The sequence below is a fragment of the Carica papaya genome, chromosome 8 (assembly GCF_054855325.1).
Source record: "Carica papaya isolate Zhongbai chromosome 8, ASM5485532v1, whole genome shotgun sequence".
Taxonomy (NCBI): Eukaryota; Viridiplantae; Streptophyta; class Magnoliopsida; order Brassicales; family Caricaceae; genus Carica; species Carica papaya.
In genome coordinates, this window is record NC_142316.1 from 17735905 (window position 1) to 17748150 (window position 12246).

Here is a 12246-nt window from a genome sequence, read left to right on the forward strand (position 1 = left end):
ACAAGGAAACAAATGACGGGAGGAGGAAGAAAAGAGAAGGAGTGTATGTATTTGAAGCGCAAAATTAAACAAGTGGCATCATACCAGCACTGATTGACTAGATCCCATCAGAACTCTGCAGTTAAGTGTGCTTGGTCGAGAATAGTACTCGGATGGGTGACCTCTTGGGAAGTCCTTGTATCGCAACAATTTTTTTTCAGATGGGTCGTTCGATGTTACACGCGACTGGAATTATGGTCCGCTGGTTTATACGCAAATGTGAGTCAAGAATCAGGGGCATTGTAATCGATATTAGAACGAGAAGGAGAGGTCCAGTGTGAACGCACAAGGAAACAAATGATGGGAGGGGAGGAGGGAAGAAGGAGTGTATGTATTTTCAGCACGAAATTAAACAGGTGCGGTCACACCAGCACAAATGCACCGGATCCCATCAGAACTCCGCAGTTAAGTGTGTTTTGGCGAAAGTAGTACAATGATGGGTTACTTCCTGGGAAGTTCTCATGTTGCACCCATTTTCTTTTTTTCAGATGTATCGTTCGACGTTACACACGACTTTAACTATGGTCCGCAGATTTATTCGCAAATGTGAGTCACGGTGCCGTGGCATTTTACTTGATATTTGAACGAGAACGAGAGGTGCAGTGCGCACGCACAAGGAAACAAATGACTTGAGGGGGAAGAAAGGAGAAGGAGTTTATGTATTCGCAGTGTGAAATTAAACAGGTGCGATCATACCATCACTAATGCACCGGATCTCATCAGAATCTGCAGTTAAGTGTGCTTGGGCGGGAGTAGTACTCGGATGGGTGACCTTCTTGGAAGTCCTCGTGTCGCACTAATTTTTTTTTCAGACAGGTCGTTCGACGTTACGCGCTACTGGAACTAGGGTACGCTGGTTTATACGCAAATGTGAGTCAAGAAGTAGGGGCATTTTAATCGATATTAGAACGAGAAGGAGAGATGCAGAGTGCACACACAAGGAAACAAATGACGGGAGGGGGGATGAAGGGAGAAAAAGTGTATGTATTTGAAGCACAGAATGAAACATGAGCAATCATACCAGCACCAATGCAACGGATTCTATAAGAACTCCGCAAGTTAAGGGTGCTTGGGCGAGAGTAGCACTAGGATGGGTGACCTCTTGCGAAGTCCTTATATTTCACCCATTTTCGGAAGTTCTCGTGTTGCACCCATTTTTTTGCAGATGATTCTTTCGACGATACGCGCGACTTAAATTATGGTCCTCAGGTTTATTCGCAAATGTGAGTCATGGCACCGTAGCATTTTACTTGATATTAGAATGAGCACGGGAGGTGCAGTGCGCACGCACAAGGAAACAAATGACGGGAGGGGGAAGAAAGGAGAAGGATTTTATGTATTTGCAGCGCTAAATTAAACGGGTGCGATCATACTAGCACTAATTCATCGGATCCCATCAGAACTCCGCAGTTAAGTGTGCTTGGGCGAGAGTAGTACTCGGATGGGTGACCTTCTGGGAAGTCCTCGTGTCGCACCAATTTTTTTTCAGACGGGTCGTTCGACGTTACGCGCGACTGGAACTAGGGTCCACTGGTTTATACACAAATTTGAGTCAAGAATCAGGGGCATTTTAATCGATATTAGAACGAGAATGAGAGGTAAAGTGTGAACGCACAAGGAAACAAATGACCGGAGGGGGAAGAAAGGAGAAGGAGTGTATGTATTTGCAGCGCGAAATTAAACAGGTGCAATCATACCAGCACCAAAACTCCGGATCCCATCAGAACTCCGCAGTTAAGTGTGCTTGGGCGAGGGTAGTACTCGTATGGGTGACCACTTGGGAAGCCCTCGTGTTGCACCTATTTTTTTTCGGATGGGTTGTTCGACGTTACGCTCGAATGGAATTATAAACCACTGGTTCATTTGCAAAGGTGAGTCACGGTGCCGGGTCATATTACTTGATATTAGAACGAGAAAGAGAGATGCAGAGTGCACGCACAAGGAAACAAATGACGGGAGGGGGGATGGGAGGAGAAAGAGTGTATGTATTTGTAGTGCAGAATGAAACATGAGGGATCATACCAGCACTAATGCAACGGATTCTATCAGAACTCCGCAGTTAAGGGTGCTTGGGAGAGAAAAGTACTCGGACGGGTGACCTCTTGCGAAGTCCTTATATTTCACCCATTTTCGTAGGAAGTCCTCTTGTTGCACCCATTTTTTTGCGGATGATTCTTTCGACGTTACGCACGACTTGATTTATGGTCCGCAGGTTTATTCGCAAATGTGAGTCATGGCACCGTAGCATTTTACTTGATATTAGAACGAACACAGGAGGTGCATTGCGCACGCACAAGGAAACAAATGACGGGAGGGAGAAGAAAGGAGTAGGAGTTTATGTATTTGCTGCCCAAAATTAAACGGATGCGATCATACAAGTACTAATGCACCGGATCCCATCAGAACTTCGCAGTTAAGTGTGCTTGGGCGAGAGTAGTACTAGGATGGGTGACCTCCTGGGAAGTCCTCGTGTCGCATTAATTTTTTTTCAGACGGGTCGTTCGACGTTACGCGCGACTGGAACTGGGGTCCGCTGGTTTATACGCAAATGTGAGTCAAGAAGCATGGGCATTTTAATCGATATTAGAACGAGAAGGAGAGGTGCAGTGTGTTCCCACAAGGAAACAATTGATGGGAAAGGGAGGGAAGGAGAAGGAGTGTATGTATTTTCAGCACGAAATGAAACAAGTGCGATCATACCAGCACTAATGCAGCGGATTCTATCAGAACTCCGTAGGTAAGGGTGCTTCGGCGAGAGTAGTACTAGCATGGGTTACCTCCTGCGAAGTCCTCGTGTCGTACCAATTTTTTTTCAGGCGGGTTGTTCGATGTTACGCAGGACTGGAACTAGGGTCCGCTGGTTTATACGCAAATGTGAGTCAAGAAGTAGGGGCATTTTAATCGATATTAGAACGAGAACAAGAGGTGCAGTGTGAACGCACAAGGAAACGATTGATGGGAGGGGGAGAGAAAGAGAAGGAATGTATGTATTTTCAGCACGAAATGAAACAGGTGCGATCATACCAGCACTAATGCAACGGATTCTATCAGAACTCCGTAGGTAAGGGTCCTTGGGCGAGAGTAGTACTAGCATGGGTTACCTCCTGCGAAGTCCTTATATTTCACTCATTTTCTTGTGATGTCCTCGTGTTGCACCCATTTTAATCGACATTACAACGAGAAAGAGAGGTGCAGTGTGAACGCACAAGGAAACAATTGATGGGAGGGGGAGGGAAGGAGAAGGAGTGTATGTATTTTCAGCACGAAATGAAACAGGTGCGATCATACCAGCACTAATGCAACGGATTCTATCAGAACTCCGTAGGTAAGGGTGCTTGGGCGAGAGTAGTACTAGCAAGGGTTACCTCCTGCGAAGTCCTTATATTTCACCCATTTTCTTGTAAAAGTCCTGGTGTTGCACCCATTTTTTTGCAGATGATTCTTTCGACGTTACGCGCGACTTGAATTATGGTCCTCAGGTTTATTCGCAAATGTGAGTCACGGTGCCGTGGCATTTTACTTGATATTAGAACGAGAACGGGAGGTACAGTGCGCACGCACAAGGAAACAAATGACGGGAGGGAGAAGAAAGGGGAATTAGTGTATGTATTTGGAGTGCGAAATTAAACAGGTGCGATCAGACCAGCACAAATGCACCGGATCCCATCAGAACTCTGCAGTTAAGTGTGCTTGGGCGAGAATAGTACTCGGATGGGTTACCTCCTGCGAAGTCCTTATATTTCACCCATTTTCTCTGGAGGTCCTCGTGTTGCACCCATCTTTTTGCAGATGATTCTTTTGACGTTACGCGCAACATGATTTATGGTCCGCAAGTTTATTCGCAAATGTGAGTCACGGCGCCGTGACATTTTACTTGATATTAGAACGAGTACGGGAGGTGTAGTGCGCACGCACAAGGAAACAAATGACGGGAGGAGGAAGAAAAGAGAAGGAGTGTATGTATTTGAAGCGCAAAATTAAACAAGTGGCATCATACCAGCACTAATGCACCGGATCCCATCAGAACTCTGCAGTTAAGTGTGCTTGGTTGAGAGTAGTACTCGGATGGATGACCTCTTGGGAAGTCCTCGTATCGCAATAATTTTTTTTCAGATGGGTCGTTTGACGTTACGCGCGACTGGAACTATGGTCCGCTGGTTTATATGCAAATGTGAGTTAAGAATCAGGGGCATTTTAATCGATATTAGAACGAGAAGGAGAGGTCCAGTGTGAACGCACAAGGAAACAAATGATGGGAGGGGGGGAGGGAAGAAGGAGTGTATGTATTTTCAGCACAAAATTAAACAGGTGCGGTCACACCAGCACAAATGCACCGGATCCCATCAGAACTCCGCAGTTAAGTGTGCTTTGGCGAAAGTGGTACAATGATGGGTTACCTCCTAGGAAGTTCTCGTGTTTCACCCATTTTCTTTTTTTCAGATGTGCCGTTCGACGTTACGCGCGACTTTAATTATGGTCCGCAGACTTATTCGCAAATGTGAGTCACGGCGCCGTGGCATTTTACTTGATATTTGAACGAGAACGAGAGGTGCAGTTCGCACGCACAAGGAAACAAATGACGGGAGGGGGAAGAATTGAGAAGGAGTTTATGTATTTGCAGCGCGAAATTAAATAGGTGCGATCATACCAGCACTATGCTACGGATCCCATTAGAACTCCGCAATTAAGTGTGCTTGGGCGAGAGTAGTACTCGGATGGGTGACATCCTGGGAAGTCCTCGTGTCGCACTAATTTTTTTTTTCAGACGGGTCGTTCGACGTTACGCGCGACTGGGACTAGGGTCCATTGGTTTATACGCAAATGTGAGTCAGGAAGCAGGGGCATTTTAATCGATATTAGAACGAGAAGGAGAGGTGCAGTGTGAACGCACAAGGAAACAATTGATGGGAGGGGGAGGGAAGGAGAATGAGTGTATGTATTTTCAGCACGAAATGAAACAGGTGCGATCATACCAGCACGAATGCAACGGATTCTATCAGAACTCCGTAGGTAAGGGTGCTTGGGCGAGAGTAGTACTAGCATGGGTTACCTCCTGCGAAGTCCTTATATTTCACCCATTTTCTTGGGAGGTCCTCGTGTTGCACCCATCTTTTTGCAGATGATTCTTTCGACGTTACGCGCGACTTGATTTGTGGTCAGCAGGTTTATTCTCAAATGTGAGTCACGGCGCCGTGGCATTTTACTTGATATTAAAACGAGTACGGGAGCTGCAGTGCGCACGCACAAGGAAACAAATGACGGGAGGGGGAAGAAAGGAGAAGGAGTTTATGTATTTGCAGTGCGGAATTAAACGGGTGCGATCATACCAGCACTAATGCACCGGATCCCTTCAGAACTCCGCAGTTAAGTGTGTTTGGGCGAGAGTAGTACTCGGATGGGTGACCTCTCGGGAAGTCCTCGTGTCGCACCAATTTTTTTCAGACGGGTCGTTCGATGTTACGCGCGACTGGAACTAGGGTCCGCTGGTTTATACACAAATGTGAGTCAAGAAGCAGGGGAATTTTAATCGATATTAGAACGAGAAGGAGAGGTGCAGTGTGAACGCACAAGGAAACAATTGATGGGAGGGGGAGGGAAGGAGAAAAAGTGTATATATTTGCAGCGCAGAATGAAACAGGTGCAATCATACCAGCACTAATGCAACCGATTCTATCAGAACTCCGTAGGTAAAGGTGCTTGGGCGAGAGTAGTGATAGCATGGGTTACCTCCTGCGAAGTCCTTATATTTCACCAATTTTCTTGTGAAGTCCTCGTGTTGCACCCATTTTTTTGTAGATGATTCTTTCGACGTTACGCGCGACTTGAACTATGGTCCTCAGGTTTATTCGCAAATGTGAGTCACGGCGCTGTAGCATTTTACTTGATATAAGAACGAAAACGGGAGGTGCAGCGCGCACGCACAAGGAAACAAATGACGGGAGGGGGAAGAAAAGAGAAGGAGTGTATGTATTTGCAGCGAAAAACTAAACAGGTGCGATCATACCAGCACTAAAGCCCCGGATCCCATCAGAACTCCGCAGTTAAGTGTGCTTGGGCGAGATTAGTACTCGGATGGTTGACCTTCTGGGAAGTCCTCGTGTCGCACAAATTTTTTTTCAGACTGGTCGTTCGACGTTACGCGCGTCTGGAACTAGGGTCCGCTGGTTTATACGCAAATGTAAGTCAAGAAGCAGGGGCATTTTAATCGATATTAGAACGAGAATGAGAGGTGAAGTATGAACGCACAAGGAAACAAATGACGGGAGCGGGAAGAAAGGAGAAGGAGTGTATGTATTTGCAGCGCAAAATTAAAGAGGTGCGATCATAGCAGCACTGAAGCCCCGGATCCAATCAGAACTCCGCAGTTAAGTGTGCTTGGGCGAGAGTAGTACTCGGATGGGTGACCACCTGGGAAGCCCTCGTGTTGCACCTATTTTTTTTTTATGGGTTGTTCGACGTTACGCGCGAATGGAAATATAAACCGCTGGTTCATTTGCAAAGGTGAGTCACGGTGCCAGAGCATATTACTTGATATTAGAACGAGAAAGAGAGATGCATAGTGCACGCACAAGGAAACAAATGACGGGAGGGTGGATGTGAGGAGAAAGAGTGTATGTATTTGCAATGCAGAATGAAACATGAGGGATCATACCAGCACCAATTATGGCCCGCAGATTTATTCGCAATTGTGAGTCACGGCGCCGTGGCATTTTACATGATATTCGAACGACAACGAGAGGTGCAGTGCGCACGCACAAGGAAACAAATGACGGGAGGGGAAAGAAAGGAGAAGGAGTTTATGTATTTGCAGCGCGGAATTAAACAGGTGCGATCATAGCAGCACTAATGCACCGGATCCCATCAGAACTCCGCAGTTAAGTGCGCTTGGGCGAGAGTAGTACTCGGATGGGTGACCTCTTGGGAAGTCCTCGTGTCGCACCAATTTTGTTTCAGACGGGTCGTTCGACATTACCCGCGATTGGAACTAGGGTCCGTTGGTTTATACGCAAATGTGAGTCAAGAAGCAGGGGCATTTTAATCGATATTAGAATGAGAAGGAGAGGTGCAGTGTGAACGCACAAGGAAACAATTGATGGGATGGGGAGGGAAGGAGAAGGAGTGTATGTATTTTAAGCACGAAATGAAACAGGTGCGATCATACCAGCACTAATGCAACGGATTCTATCAGAACTCCGTAGGTAAGGGTGCTTGGGCGAGAGTAGTACTAGCATGGGTTACCTCCTGCGAAGTCCTTATATTTCACCCACTTTCTTGTGAAGTCCTCGTGTTGCACCCATTTTTTTGCAGATGATTCTTTCGACGTTACGCGCGACTTGAATTATGGTCCTCAGGTTTATTCGCAAATGTGAGTCACGGCGCTGTAGCATTTTACTTGATATTAGAACGAGAACGGGAGGTGCAGTGCGCACGCACAAGGAAACAAATGTCGGGAGGGGGAAGAAAGGGGAATGAGTTTATGTATTAGTAGCGCAAAATTAAACAGCTGCGATCATACCAGCACTAATGCACTGGATCGCATCAGAACTCTGCATTTAAGTGTGCTTAGGCGAGAGTTGTACTCGGATGGGTGACCTCCTGGGAAGTCCTTGTGTCGCACTAATTTTTTTTTTCAGATGGGTCGTTCGACGTTACGCGCGACTGGAACTAGGGTCCACTGGTTTATAAGCAAATGTGAGTCAAGAAGCAGGGGCATTTTAATCGATATTAGAACGAGAAAGAGATATGCAGAGTGCACGCACAAGGAAGCAAATGACGGGAGGGGGGGATGGAGGGAGAAAAAGTCTATGTATTTGCAGCGCAGAATGAAACATGAGCAATCATACCAGCACCAATGCAACGGATTCTATCAGAACTCCGCAAGTTAAGGGTGCTTGGGTGAGAGTAGCACTAGGATGGGTGACCTCCGGCGAAGTCCTTATATTTCACCCATTTTCTTAGGAAGTCCTCGTGTTGCACCTATTTTTTTGCAGATGATTCTTTCGACGATACGTGCGACTTGAATTATGGTCCTCAGGTTTATTCGCAAATGTGAGTCACGGCACCGTAGCATTTTACTTGATATTAGAACGAGCACGGGAGGTGCAGTTCGCGCGCACAAGGAAACAAATGACGGGAGGGGGAAGAAAGGAGAAGGAGTTTATGTATTTGCAGCGCGGAATTAAATGGGTGCGATCATACCAGCACAAATGCACCGGATCCCATCAGAACTCCGCAGTTAAGTGTGCTTTGGCGAAAGTAGTACAATGATGGGTTACCTCCTAGGAAGTTCTCGTGTTGCACCCATTTTTTTTTTTTCAGATGTGCCGTTCGAAGTTACGCGCGACTTTAATTATGGTCCGCAGATTTATTAGCAAATGTGAGTCACGGCGCCGTGGCATTTTACTTGATATTTAAACGAGAACCAGAGGTGCAATGCGCACGCACAAGGAAACAAATGACGGGAGGGGGAAGAAAAAAGAAGGAGTTTATGTATTTGCAGCGCGGAATTAAACAGGTGCGATCATACCAGCACTAATGCACCGGATCCCATCAGAACTCCGCAGTTAAGTGTTCTTGGGCGAGAGTAGTACTAGGATGGGTGTCCTCTTGGGAAGTCCTTGTGTCGCACTAATTTTTTTTTTCAGACGGGTCGTTCGACGTTACGCGCGACTGGAATTAGGGTCCACTTGTTTATACGCAAATGTGAGTCAAGAAGCAGGGGCATTTTAATCGATATTAGAACGAGAAGGAGAGATGCAGAGTGCACGCAAAAGGAAACAAATGATGGGAGGGGGGATGGAGGGAGAAAAAGTGTATGTATTTGCAGCGCAGAATGAAACATGAGCAATCATACCAGCACCAATGCAACGGATTCTATCAGAACTACGCAGGTTAAGGGTGCTTAGGCGAGAGAAGCACTAGGATGGGTGACCTCCTGCGAAGTCCTTATATTTCACCCATTTTCTTAGGAAGTCCTCGTGTTGCACCTATTTTTTTGCAAATGATTCTTTCGACGATATGCGCGACTTGAATTATGGTCCTCATGTTTATTCGCAAATGTGAGTAACGGCATCATAGCATTTTACTTGATATTAGAACGAGCACGGGAGGTGCAGTGCACCCGCACAAGGAAACAAATGATGGGAGGGGGAAGAAAGAAGAAGGAGTTTATGTATTTGCAGCGCGGAATTTAACGGGTCCGATCATACAAGCACAAATGCACCGGATCCCATCAAAACTCCGCAGTTAAGTGTGCTTTGGCGAAAGTAGTACAATGATGGGTTACCTCCTAGGAAGTTCTCGTGTTGCACCCATTTTCTTTTTTCAGATGTGTCGTTCGACGTTACACGCGTCTTTAATAATGGTCCGCAGATTTATTCGCAAATGTGAGTCATGGCGCCGTGGCATTTTACTTGATATTTAAACGAGAACGAGAGGTGCAGTGCGCACGCACAAGGAAACAAATGACGGGAGGGGGAAGAAAGGAGAAGGAGTTTGTGTATTTGCAGCGCGAAATTAAACAGGTGTGATCATACCAGCACTAATGCACCGGATCCCATCAGAACTCCGCAGTTAAGTGTGCTTGGGGCGAGAGTAGTACTCGGATGGGTGACCTCTTGGGAAGTCCTCGTGTCGCACTAATTTTTTTTTTCAGACGGGTCGTTCGACGTTACGCGCGACTGGAACTAGGGTCCACTGGTTTATACGCAAATGTGAGTCAAGAAGCAGGGGCATTTTAATCGATATTAGAACGAGAAATAGAGATGCAGAGTGCACGCACAAGGAAACAAATGACGGGAGGGGGGATGGAGGGAGAAAAAGTGTATGTATTTGCAGCGTAGAATGAAACATGAGCAATCATACCAGCACCAATGCAACGGATTCTATCAGAACTCCGCAAGTTAAGGGTGCTTGGGCAAGAGTAGCTCTAGGATGGGTGACCTCCTGCGAAGTCCTTATATTTCACCCATTTTCTTAGGAAGTCCGCGTGTTGCACCCATTTTTTTGCAGATGATTCTTTCGACGATACGCGCGACTTGAATAATGGTCCTCAGGTTTATTCGCAAATGTGAGTCACGGCACCGTAATATTTTACTTGATATTAGAACGAGCACGGGAGGTGCAGTGCGCACGCACAAGAAAACAAATAATGGGAGGGGGAAGAAATGGAAAGGAGTTTATGTATTTGCAGCGCGGAATTCACCGGGTGCGATCATACCACCACTAATGCAACGTATCCCATCAGAACTCCGCAGTTAAGTGTGCTTGGGCGAGAGCAGCACTCGGATGGGTGACCTCCTGGGAAGTCCTCGTGTCGCAAAAATTTTTTTTCCGACGGGTCGTTCGACGTTACGCGCGACTGGAACTAGGGTTCGCTGGTTTATACGCAAATGTGAGTCAAGAAGCAGGGGCATTTTAATCGATATTAGAACGAGAATGAGAGGTGCAGTGCGAACGCACAAGGAAACAATTGACGGGAGGGGGAAGAAAGGAGAAGGAGTGTATGTATTTGCAGCGCGAAATTAAACCGGTGCGATCATACCAGCAATAAAGCCCCGGATCCCATCAGAACTCTGCAGTTAAGTGTGCTTGGGTGAGAGTAGTACTCGGATGGGTTACCTCCTGCGAAGTCCTTATATTTCACCCATTTTCTCTGGAGGTCCTCGTGTTGCACCCATCTTTTTGCAGATGATTCTTTTGACGTTATGCGCGACATGATTTTTGGTCCGGAGGTTTATTCGCAAATGTGAGTCACGGCGCCGTGGCATTTTACTTGATATTAGAACGAGTGCGAGAGGTGCAATGCGCACGCACAAGGAAACAAATGACGGGAAGAGGAAGAAAAGAGAAGGAGTGTATGTATTTGAAGCGCAAAATTAAACAAGTGGCATCATACCAGCACTAATGCACTGGATCCCATCAGAACTCTGCAGTTAAGTGTGCTTGGTCGAGAGTAGTACTCGGATGGATGACCTCCTGGGAAGTCCTCGTATCGCAATAATTTTTTTTCAGATGGGTCGTTCGACGTTACGCGCGACTGGAACTATGGTCTGCTGGTTTATATGCAAATGTGAGTCAAGAATCAGGGGCATTTTAATCGATATTAGAACGAGAAGGAGAGGTGCAGTGTGAACGCACAAGGAAACAAATGATGGGAGAGGGGGAGGGAAGAAGGTGTGTATGTATTTTCAGCACGAAATTAAACAGGTGCGGTCACACCAGCACAAATGCACCGGATCCCATCAGAACTCCGCAGTTAAGTGTGCTTTGGCGAAAGTAGTACAATGATGGGTTACCTCCTGGGAAGTTCTCGTGTTTCACCCATTTTTTTTTTCAGATGTGCCGTTCGACGTTACGCGCGACTTTAATTTTGGTCTGCAGATTTATTCGCAAATGTGAGTCACGGCGCCGTGGCATTTTACTTGATATTTGAACGAGAACGAGAGGTGCAGTGCGCACGCATAAGGAAACAAATGACGGGAGGGGGAAGAAATGAGAAGGAGTTTATGTATTTGGAGCGCGAAATTAAACAGGTGCGATCATACCAGCCCTATGCTACGGATCCCATTAGAACTCCGCAATTAAGTGTGCTTGGGCGAGAGTAGTACTCGGATGGGTGACATCCTGGGAAGTCCTCGTGTCGCACTAATTTTTTTTTTCAGACGGGTTGTTCGACGTTACGCGTGACTGGAACTAGGGTCCATTGGTTTATACGCAAATGTGAGTCAGGAAGCAGGGGCATTTTAATCGATATTAGAACGAGAATGAGAGATGCAGAGTGCACGCAAAAGGAAATAAATGACAGGAGGGGGGATGGAGGGAGAAAAAGTGTATGTATTTGCGGCGCAGAATGAAAGATGAGCAATCATACCAGCACCACTGCAACGGATTCTATCAGAACTCCGCAAGTGAAGGGTCCTTGGGCGAGAGTAGCACTAGGATGGGTGACCTCCAGCGAAGTCCTTATATTTCACCCATTTTCTTATGAAGTCCTCGTGTTGCACCCATTTTTTTGCAGATGATTCTTTCGACGATACGCGCGACTTGAATTATGGTCCTCAGGTTTATTCGCAAATGTGAGTCACGGCACCGTAGCATTTTACCTGATATTAGAACGAGCACGGGAGGTGCAGTGCGCACGGACAAGGAAACAAATGACGTGAGGGGGAAGAAAGGAGAAGGAGTTTATGTATTTGCAGGGCGGAA

General features: G+C 46.5%; 3 non-coding genes and 20 pseudogenes across 3 annotated transcripts; all 23 read left to right on the forward strand.

Annotated features, from left to right (window-relative positions):
- The first annotated feature begins 393 nt into the window (after positions 1-393).
- On the forward strand, positions 394-512 carry LOC148246156 (5S ribosomal RNA; annotated as a pseudogene).
- A 209-nt stretch (positions 513-721) lies between these two features.
- On the forward strand, positions 722-839 carry LOC148246157 (5S ribosomal RNA; annotated as a pseudogene).
- Positions 840-1398: 559 nt separating this feature from the next.
- Positions 1399-1517, forward strand: LOC148246158 (5S ribosomal RNA; annotated as a pseudogene).
- A 205-nt stretch (positions 1518-1722) lies between these two features.
- LOC148246159 (5S ribosomal RNA) lies at positions 1723-1841 on the forward strand. The gene has a single exon (XR_015815757.1). It is a non-coding gene; the product is annotated as a 5S ribosomal RNA (ribosomal RNA).
- A 560-nt stretch (positions 1842-2401) lies between these two features.
- Positions 2402-2520, forward strand: LOC148246160 (5S ribosomal RNA; annotated as a pseudogene).
- Positions 2521-3668: 1148 nt separating this feature from the next.
- On the forward strand, positions 3669-3787 carry LOC148246161 (5S ribosomal RNA; annotated as a pseudogene).
- A 236-nt stretch (positions 3788-4023) lies between these two features.
- LOC148246162 (5S ribosomal RNA) lies at positions 4024-4141 on the forward strand (annotated as a pseudogene).
- Positions 4142-4345: 204 nt separating this feature from the next.
- On the forward strand, positions 4346-4464 carry LOC148246163 (5S ribosomal RNA; annotated as a pseudogene).
- Positions 4465-4673: 209 nt separating this feature from the next.
- Positions 4674-4791, forward strand: LOC148246164 (5S ribosomal RNA; annotated as a pseudogene).
- A 561-nt stretch (positions 4792-5352) lies between these two features.
- LOC148246165 (5S ribosomal RNA) lies at positions 5353-5471 on the forward strand. Its single transcript, XR_015815454.1, has one exon. It is a non-coding gene; the product is annotated as a 5S ribosomal RNA (ribosomal RNA).
- Positions 5472-6029: 558 nt separating this feature from the next.
- On the forward strand, positions 6030-6148 carry LOC148246166 (5S ribosomal RNA; annotated as a pseudogene).
- A 205-nt stretch (positions 6149-6353) lies between these two features.
- On the forward strand, positions 6354-6472 carry LOC148246167 (5S ribosomal RNA; annotated as a pseudogene).
- A 391-nt stretch (positions 6473-6863) lies between these two features.
- LOC148246168 (5S ribosomal RNA) lies at positions 6864-6982 on the forward strand (annotated as a pseudogene).
- Positions 6983-7541: 559 nt separating this feature from the next.
- On the forward strand, positions 7542-7660 carry LOC148246169 (5S ribosomal RNA; annotated as a pseudogene).
- A 564-nt stretch (positions 7661-8224) lies between these two features.
- Positions 8225-8343, forward strand: LOC148246170 (5S ribosomal RNA; annotated as a pseudogene).
- Positions 8344-8552: 209 nt separating this feature from the next.
- LOC148246171 (5S ribosomal RNA) lies at positions 8553-8671 on the forward strand (annotated as a pseudogene).
- Positions 8672-9234: 563 nt separating this feature from the next.
- LOC148246172 (5S ribosomal RNA) lies at positions 9235-9353 on the forward strand (annotated as a pseudogene).
- Positions 9354-9561: 208 nt separating this feature from the next.
- Positions 9562-9681, forward strand: LOC148246173 (5S ribosomal RNA). Its single transcript, XR_015815590.1, has one exon. It is a non-coding gene; the product is annotated as a 5S ribosomal RNA (ribosomal RNA).
- A 563-nt stretch (positions 9682-10244) lies between these two features.
- LOC148246174 (5S ribosomal RNA) lies at positions 10245-10363 on the forward strand (annotated as a pseudogene).
- Positions 10364-10568: 205 nt separating this feature from the next.
- LOC148246175 (5S ribosomal RNA) lies at positions 10569-10687 on the forward strand (annotated as a pseudogene).
- A 236-nt stretch (positions 10688-10923) lies between these two features.
- LOC148246176 (5S ribosomal RNA) lies at positions 10924-11041 on the forward strand (annotated as a pseudogene).
- A 204-nt stretch (positions 11042-11245) lies between these two features.
- On the forward strand, positions 11246-11364 carry LOC148246177 (5S ribosomal RNA; annotated as a pseudogene).
- A 207-nt stretch (positions 11365-11571) lies between these two features.
- Positions 11572-11689, forward strand: LOC148246178 (5S ribosomal RNA; annotated as a pseudogene).
- The last annotated feature ends 557 nt before the right edge of the window (positions 11690-12246 follow it).